The sequence below is a fragment of the Choloepus didactylus genome, assembly GCF_015220235.1.
Source record: "Choloepus didactylus isolate mChoDid1 chromosome 25 unlocalized genomic scaffold, mChoDid1.pri SUPER_25_unloc1, whole genome shotgun sequence".
Taxonomy (NCBI): domain Eukaryota; kingdom Metazoa; phylum Chordata; class Mammalia; order Pilosa; family Megalonychidae; genus Choloepus; species Choloepus didactylus.
This window is the reverse complement of record NW_023637606.1, coordinates 8,206,858-8,214,538: the sequence shown is the minus strand read 5'-3', so window position 1 is coordinate 8,214,538 and position 7,681 is coordinate 8,206,858.

The following is a 7,681-nucleotide window of genomic DNA, read 5'->3' as shown; positions in this document are numbered from 1 at the left end:
AGTGAGTCATACTCTGCACAATACTATAGGTGAGTTTCTCCTCTGAATATACATAGTAAAAGTGGTCTTGTGGGGATGGGCTAAATGGAATCCAGTCAGTCTGCCAAGCCCATGGCAAATTGTGCACACCAAACAATACCAACAGTCACATGTGCAAAAACTAACTGATACAGTTAAAGAATTAGCAAAAGTGCAAATTGTATGATCAATGCAGAGGCCCTTTAACATCCCTGTCTGGCTAGTAAAAAAGCCCAGTGAAACTCTGAGAATGACTATAGATTATCAAGAACTAAATAAAGTTGTCCCCGCCCACCATACACACTGCTGTACCCAATATAGCTGAACTACTTGATCAAGTGATCACTAAGTTGGGGACCACTCATGCTGTAATAGACCTGGCAAAGGCTTTCTTTAGCTTACTCTTAGATTCTCAATCCTAAAATTCATTTGTCTTCACATGGGAAGGCCAACAATGGACATTTACCTTCCTGCCACTAGGATATTTACACAGTCCTTTTATCTGTCATGGAATGGTTGCCTGGGATTTATCAACTCTAGATCGAACATCTGCTGTTACATTGTTACATTTTATAGATGATGTTATGTTAACCTCTTCTTCTTTCATAGATTTAGAAGTTACCATAAGAGTTGTCTGCAACAGGTAAAATCATGGAGGATGGGACGTCAACATGACAAAAATACAAGTTCCTGGGAAGGCTGTAAAGTTCTTGGGTGTCATCTGGTTGGGTAAGGTCTGAAATATTCCAGAGTCATAGAGAAAATTCTACAACAACCTGTCTCTACCACTGTTAAAAAATTACAAGTTCCTATAGTACTTTTAAATCACTGGAGGATGTGTATACTACACTTAGCCCAAGTTCTTCAACCATTATATGCACTTATTAAAAGAGAGAAAACATGGGACTAGGGGAAGTAATTATGGGAAGCTTTTGATGCAGGAAAGCCCTTGGTCTCCCAAGCCAAAGCTTTATTTCCCCTCTATCCCAACAACCATACATACTTGAAACAATCTGGAGTGATGAAAGCATGAGTTGGGGCTTGTGGCAAAACAGCTTACTGGTACTGTGCCTGTGGGGTTTTGTTCACAACGCTGGAGAGGGACAGAATCCAAATACACAATAATGGAGTAACAGTTATTTGCAGTATATAAAGCCTTTCAACAAGTTGAGTCAATTACAGGAACCCAAACTGTAACTGTAAAACCTGCTAATCTGATTACAGGATGGAGAGAAGTTTTATTGGGTAAACCTCAATCTGGAATAGCTCAATTATAAACTTTACAAAAATGGCGTGCATACTTAAGCAGAGATGAATTTTATCAGCTAGTCCTCTCAGCCAGGCTCTCCAACAGATTTCAAGCCCTAATTTGTTTGAAGAACCAGATAATCTGCCTCATATGGACCCCTTGCTTCAGTTTTACCCACAGTATATGAAGGCCAACTCCCCATACCTGATGATGCCTGGTATACTGATGGGCCAAATCAAGGCCATATTCAAAGCTGGGTAACTGTGGCTATTCTGATGAACAGATAGTATCTGCTTAGACTCTGGTTAAGACAAAGTAGTCCAGAGGGCTGAACTGTGGTAGCATGGGTGATAATGACAGGAGAATATTGGCCTCTTGTGATATGTACAGATAGCTGGGCAGTCAACCAAGAGCTCATGTTATGGATAAATCAATGGCATAAAGAAATTTGGCAAATTATGTACTGTTTCTGGGGAACTACTATGTGGCAAGAAATTTACTCATGCCTTTCAGCTCCTGAAGCAGCTCTGTTTATCATGTACAAAGTCTGCCAGAAAGTTCTCCCACCCTCCCCAGGCAACAAAGAGGCAGACACTTTGGCCCGATGCATCTCATTTGTCCAACATCTGATGAAGAAACCACCAAATGGCTGCATAGGAAAAGTGGACATATGGACAGAGCCATGGGGGGTGTATTGCAAAGTCTTTAGAAGTCACTATAAAACATTCTTGCTACATGCTGTACAAAATTATACCTGTTCTCCCTTCAACCATGCTCTATACCTTATAGTTGTGGGCATGAGTATAAAGCTAATATGCCATTGAGAAATTGGCAGATAGTCTAGGTAGGACCTTTACCTGTTTGTGGTGGCAAACATTATGGCTTAACCCATGTAGATACTAATACTGGCCTTTGCAAGCTTTCCCAGTGCGGCGTGCTACCCAGCAATAGACCATCAAAGGTTTCAAATGACTCAATGGAGAATAAAAATATATGTGCAGCCCCCCCCCCCCCCCGAGGAGCTGGCAGAAAATGCAGAAGTGATGGACATCCTCACCTGGATTGTTGCTGATGTTCTTATAAACATTGAGGACTGGCTCTTTGGTATACCGAGCTTTCTATCTTGGTGCTTGACCTTATAGAACTTGTTACTGCAAAGGAGAGGCTAAAACAGCTTAGGATTGTGCCTAAGAGTCTCCCCCTGAATACCTCTTTGTTGCTCAGATGTGGCCCTCTCTCTAGCTAACCCAAATTGGCAGGTGAACTCACTGTCCTCCCCCCTAAGAGGGACTTGACTCCCAAGAGTGTAAATGTCCCTGGCAGTGCAGGATATGACTCCTGAGTTTGAATCTAGATGGAACATCATGGAATTGAGAACATCTTCTTGACCAAAAGGGGGATGCTAAATGAAACAATCAAGTTTCAGTGACTGAGAGATTCCAAATGGAGTCAAGGTCACTCGGGTGGGCACTGTTACGCACTTTATAGGTAACTCTTTTTAGGTTTTAAGGTATTGGGATAGCTAGAGTAAATACCTGAAACTATCAAACTGCAACCCAGTAGCCCTGAGTCTTGAAGATGATTGTTTAACAATATAACTTACAAGGGATGACAGTGTGATTGTGAAATCCTTGTGAATCACACTCCCTTTATCCAGTGTATGAATGCATGAGTAGGAAAATGGGGACAAAAACTAAATGAAAAATATAGTGGGAAGGGGGTATGATTTGGGTGTTCTGTTTTATGTTTATTTTTTACTCTTATTTTTACTTTTTCTGGTACAAGGAAAATGTTCCAAAAATAGATTGGGAATGAATGCACAAGTATATGATGGCACTATGAATAGCTGATTGTACACCACAGATGATTGTATGATATGTGAATATGTCTCAATAAAACAGAATTTTTAAAAAAGGCTCAGTAGCTTATATGGAATCCCACACCACGTAAATAGTGAGCATGATGCAGAGCCAAGGGCTAAGGAACAAGAAATACATTGGCATTTTCACTTTTAACCCTCACCCCTCCAGGACTTGGGTTAATAGAATGAAAAACATGACTTATTAAAACAGCAAGTAAGACAACTCAATAAAACCCATAACCTGCATAATTGAACTTCTATATTAACATATTATCTTACCTGCTTATCCAGGTTCCAGTACTGCACATGGTGTTTCCCCATTTGAGATATTGGCAAGGCTGATTTCCGTGGCCCTCAAAACTAGAAAGGTATCAGCCACATCTTCTGGTCATGCCCCACAGGTGGATGGACATGCCTGTGGACACCTGTAGTCCTGCCTGCAGAAAGGGCTCCATCATCTTGGCTCTTCAGGGACACTGCCTCACTGGCTGTCTTTCCTAGTGCCAGAGGGTGCTATGAGACAGGTGAGTGGAACCCTGGAACCCATTTTCCTGTGCTCAACAGGACTGATGATGCTACAATATCAAAGATGCATGAGAGATACATCCACTAAGGAAATAACAGCCAGAGTGATGTGGGCAGGATCTAAAAGTATGCAGGTGGCACTAAAACCTGCTCCTATGGAGTGACAGCATGTGTGGTGTTGTAAGCCTGGCACTTGCCCAGTGGAAGCCAATGTCTTGGACCAATGGGAGAAAACTCTATTATCATTTTGCTTCCTGGCAAAGACCTTCCTATTAGAGTACCCACTAAACATTTATGTTTATGCCCTTAGGCTCCTTTCCCTGCTGCATGCAAGCTCCTCTAACTTCTTCCTGGTATGGGCCACAATGGTCTGTGGTCCACAATCAAACTGACTGTTGGGTATGTGGATATGCACCAGCTTCAAGAAGCTCTGGCATACCATGCAGTAGTCTCCCATTGTCTTTAGTTAACTGGGGGACTTGGATAATAACTATTATACATGTCTCCCAAGGTGGCAACTACATGATTCTAATGCTCTCTATAACTATTCTATCTCTATTCAACATGTTATTTCTCTTGAGAACATCTTAGCAAGACACACCCATTTGTGACATTTCTTTGGGATGGCTTGACCTGGATGGTTGCTGATTGTTGCATCCTAAGTGCCAGAACTCCTTTGTGTATTGAGAGACATAATGCTTCTGATTTAGCTGTGCACTGACACCTGAGATGGCTGTCCACATTGGAATGTGGTCAGAGCATCATTGTATGGCAGAACAGGTGGACAGGAAGACAAAGCAGCTCTGAGCATGCCGGAGTGTACATGCCTCTCCCAGGTGCTGATTGGTTATGTGGAACACAGTTTTGGCCATATCTCCTTTACAATTGGACAGGCAGAAATAATCAAGGATACCCCTTCCAGCAAGGGAACATTCATAAAGTTTTACCTAGCACACCACCAAATTTCCCATCTTTACAAGATCACTTTGGTCTAAGAGTAAAACACTCCTTCACCTGATAGGAATGACTGCTTATTATCCATTCCCTCCCCCAGTGCTGGAACATTAGATGCATTAACACAAGGTACAGCATTCGCAAACTTTATTGCACATGCCCTTAATGATACTAAACATGGCATAAGCCTTTTAAATGAAGAAACAACCCATATGAGAAAAGTAGTGTTACAAAACCATTTGACCTTAGAGTTGCTTACTGCCGCTCAAGATAGTACTTATGCCCTGATTGGCACAGCTTGCTGCTCATGTATACCAGATGAGCATGTGTTTGTCACCATTGCCTTAGCATATGTAGAAAATTCTATAAACCATATCAATAAGTTCAGGTTCACAGACTCCTTTTCCTCATGGCTCACTCACCTTCTCTTCCATTGGAGTTATACTCTCATTGCCCCACTGACTGTATTGATTATTTGTCTGTGTTGTTGCTTTTTATATTATAGTTATGACCTTATTTCTAAATTTCACAGGCTGTAAACCTGTACCCTCTTGTTCCCATGCTCAGGGACTTCTGTGGAAGAAGTAGCAGAAAGATTGTAAGAGTTGTGGGACAGGTTGGATTGTAATATAGTAATGCTGTCACACTGTCCAGTATCCCCCAGCTCTTCCAATGTTGTCAGCAATTATGCACATTCATGCACATACTCTCTTAGTTCTGTGCCTTCATTATATTTCCCCAAGGTTAACTTCATGGGGAAGTTGTGCACAGAGGCACAAACAGTAAGAAACACTTAACTTTGTCTGCACTTACTTGTGTGCACTCTCTTGGCTCCATGCCTTCTTTGTCCATTCCCCCTATAAGACCCTGTCTTCCCCTATGGTCAGTGCAGACCATCATAGCAAGGAATTTCTCTTTCCTCCTGCCACTGAGGGTGAAGACCCCGTGTAGGCCCCCAGTAAATATCTTGCTCACCAATCTGGACATGTCTGAGTCATTCTTTGGTCTGTCATACCTCACATTTGGTGGCAGGCTGTGTTTTACACAGTCCTTTGCCTTACTTGGAGCATAGTCTGTATCAGAACTTCATTACATTTTATGGTTCAATAATATTCCATTGTATGCATATGCATCCTTTGTTTTTACCAGTTCATCTGCTGATGGACACTTGTGTGGTTTCCAACCTTGGGCTGTGCTGCTGTGAACATTGGTTTGCAAGTATCTCTTTGAGTCCTCTGTTTAGTTCTTTAACATAACATATCTAGTAGTTAAGTGGGTGCTCATACAGTAACCCAACATTTAACTTTTTGAGGGATTACCAAACTATATCATACAGTGGCTGTTCTATTTTACATCCCTACCACCAATGTGTGGGGTTCCAATTTTTTCACATCCACACCAACATTTTTTTTTTCATTTTTAAAAAAGAATATTAACCACCCTAATGGGTATAAGTGACATCTTATTATGGTTTTGATTTTGCATTTATTTACCAACTAATGATGTTGAGTATCTTTTCATGTGCTTATTGGTAATTTATATATATTCTTACAAGAAATATCTACTCAAGGCTCAGAAATGGATTCAAATCCAGGAGTCCATGCTCCAATTCAGCTACTTTACCTAACAACAACCATGTTATTTTAACACCATCTCACTTTTGAATGAATATGATAAAGCTGTCAAAAAAAACCTATTGGTGACTGTCTGAGTGTGATAGCTTTCTCCTAAAGGAACCAATTTCCTGGCTGGGAAGTGATACCTTGTCAAATGAGATGAAACACAGTTACAAGGGGTGGTGGTGTTATTTATTATGAAGCCCTGTGTTCCAAAACCTAATAAACAATATCATTTTGTATTATTTTTTCATTGTAAATATGTGCCCCCATTGATATACTCATGAAGTTATGGAATTAACCATAAATTAACTTTTGAAAAGAGCTCTGGTTGAAGAAGCAGGAAAACTGAGTCCTCTTTCTGATAGTTGAAGCACTTAAAATTGAAAATATGTCCTTGCAGGATTATATTGTGTGGGTGCAGGATGGAGGAATGTTGGGAGGGGACTGTTTAGGAGAGAGAAAAGAAGGAACCTCACAAAAATTTTGTCAGGTTTGTTCCTGCAATGTAGGCTACAGTTGACTGAAAGAGAGATTTAAGCATTTATTAAATGGGTAATTATCAAATGACCCTAGAAATAACTGAAAAAAATTCTTGAAGTCTGTAATACAAGAAGTGTTTATCACAAAATTCCAACCCTTTGGTTAAAACTTGAAGAAGGAAAAAGAAAGCCGGAAAATCAGGTCAAAAGCAAGACATTCATCATAAAGTTTTCAGGAACTCAACAGGGGAAAGGAAATAGAATTAGACCTCTGCAGAAACATGAAACATTCTCTTGGCTAGAAGAGCTCATTGATGGAGATACATGTGTTTACTCCATTCCCAGATTTCCTAATCTCATATGACTGCTGTTCATTTTAAAAAGAGAAGGGACAAAGAAGGAAACATGAAGGGGAGAAGGCCATGAGAAGGTGGAGGCAGAATCTGGAGTCACAGCTACAAGCCATGGAACACCAAAGGTCCCCATCCTCCCCCAGGAGCCAGGGAAAGGCAAAGGAGGACTCTTCCCCTGGAGCCTTCAGAGAGAGCATGCCCTGTGATGCTTTGATTTCAGACTTCTGCACATTTATTTCAACTAATAAATGAATTAGTTTGTTGATGAGGTATATAACTGCCTAATATAATTGATGATATATTGTCTCCAGTGCTTACCCAAATGAGGGGATTTTTTGTGCAAGGGGCTAGGAAACAGGTAATACTACAGTGTCCTAAGTGGAGAATTTCTAATGGCCCCAGTTTGATAGAAAAATAAGAAAAATATAGAATGAGAAGGACAACAAAAGTAGAAAACAGGTCATTCTTCTGATGTCACCTGGAAGAGTAATGAAAAAGTATCACAAAACATGTAAGAAATATGTACCCTTTGGAACAGCATTCTACAGGCTGTGTTATGCATGCAGCCCATATTTCCCATATTTAGGCAACATTTGGAGTGAAGTAGAGAACTTCCTTCTCTG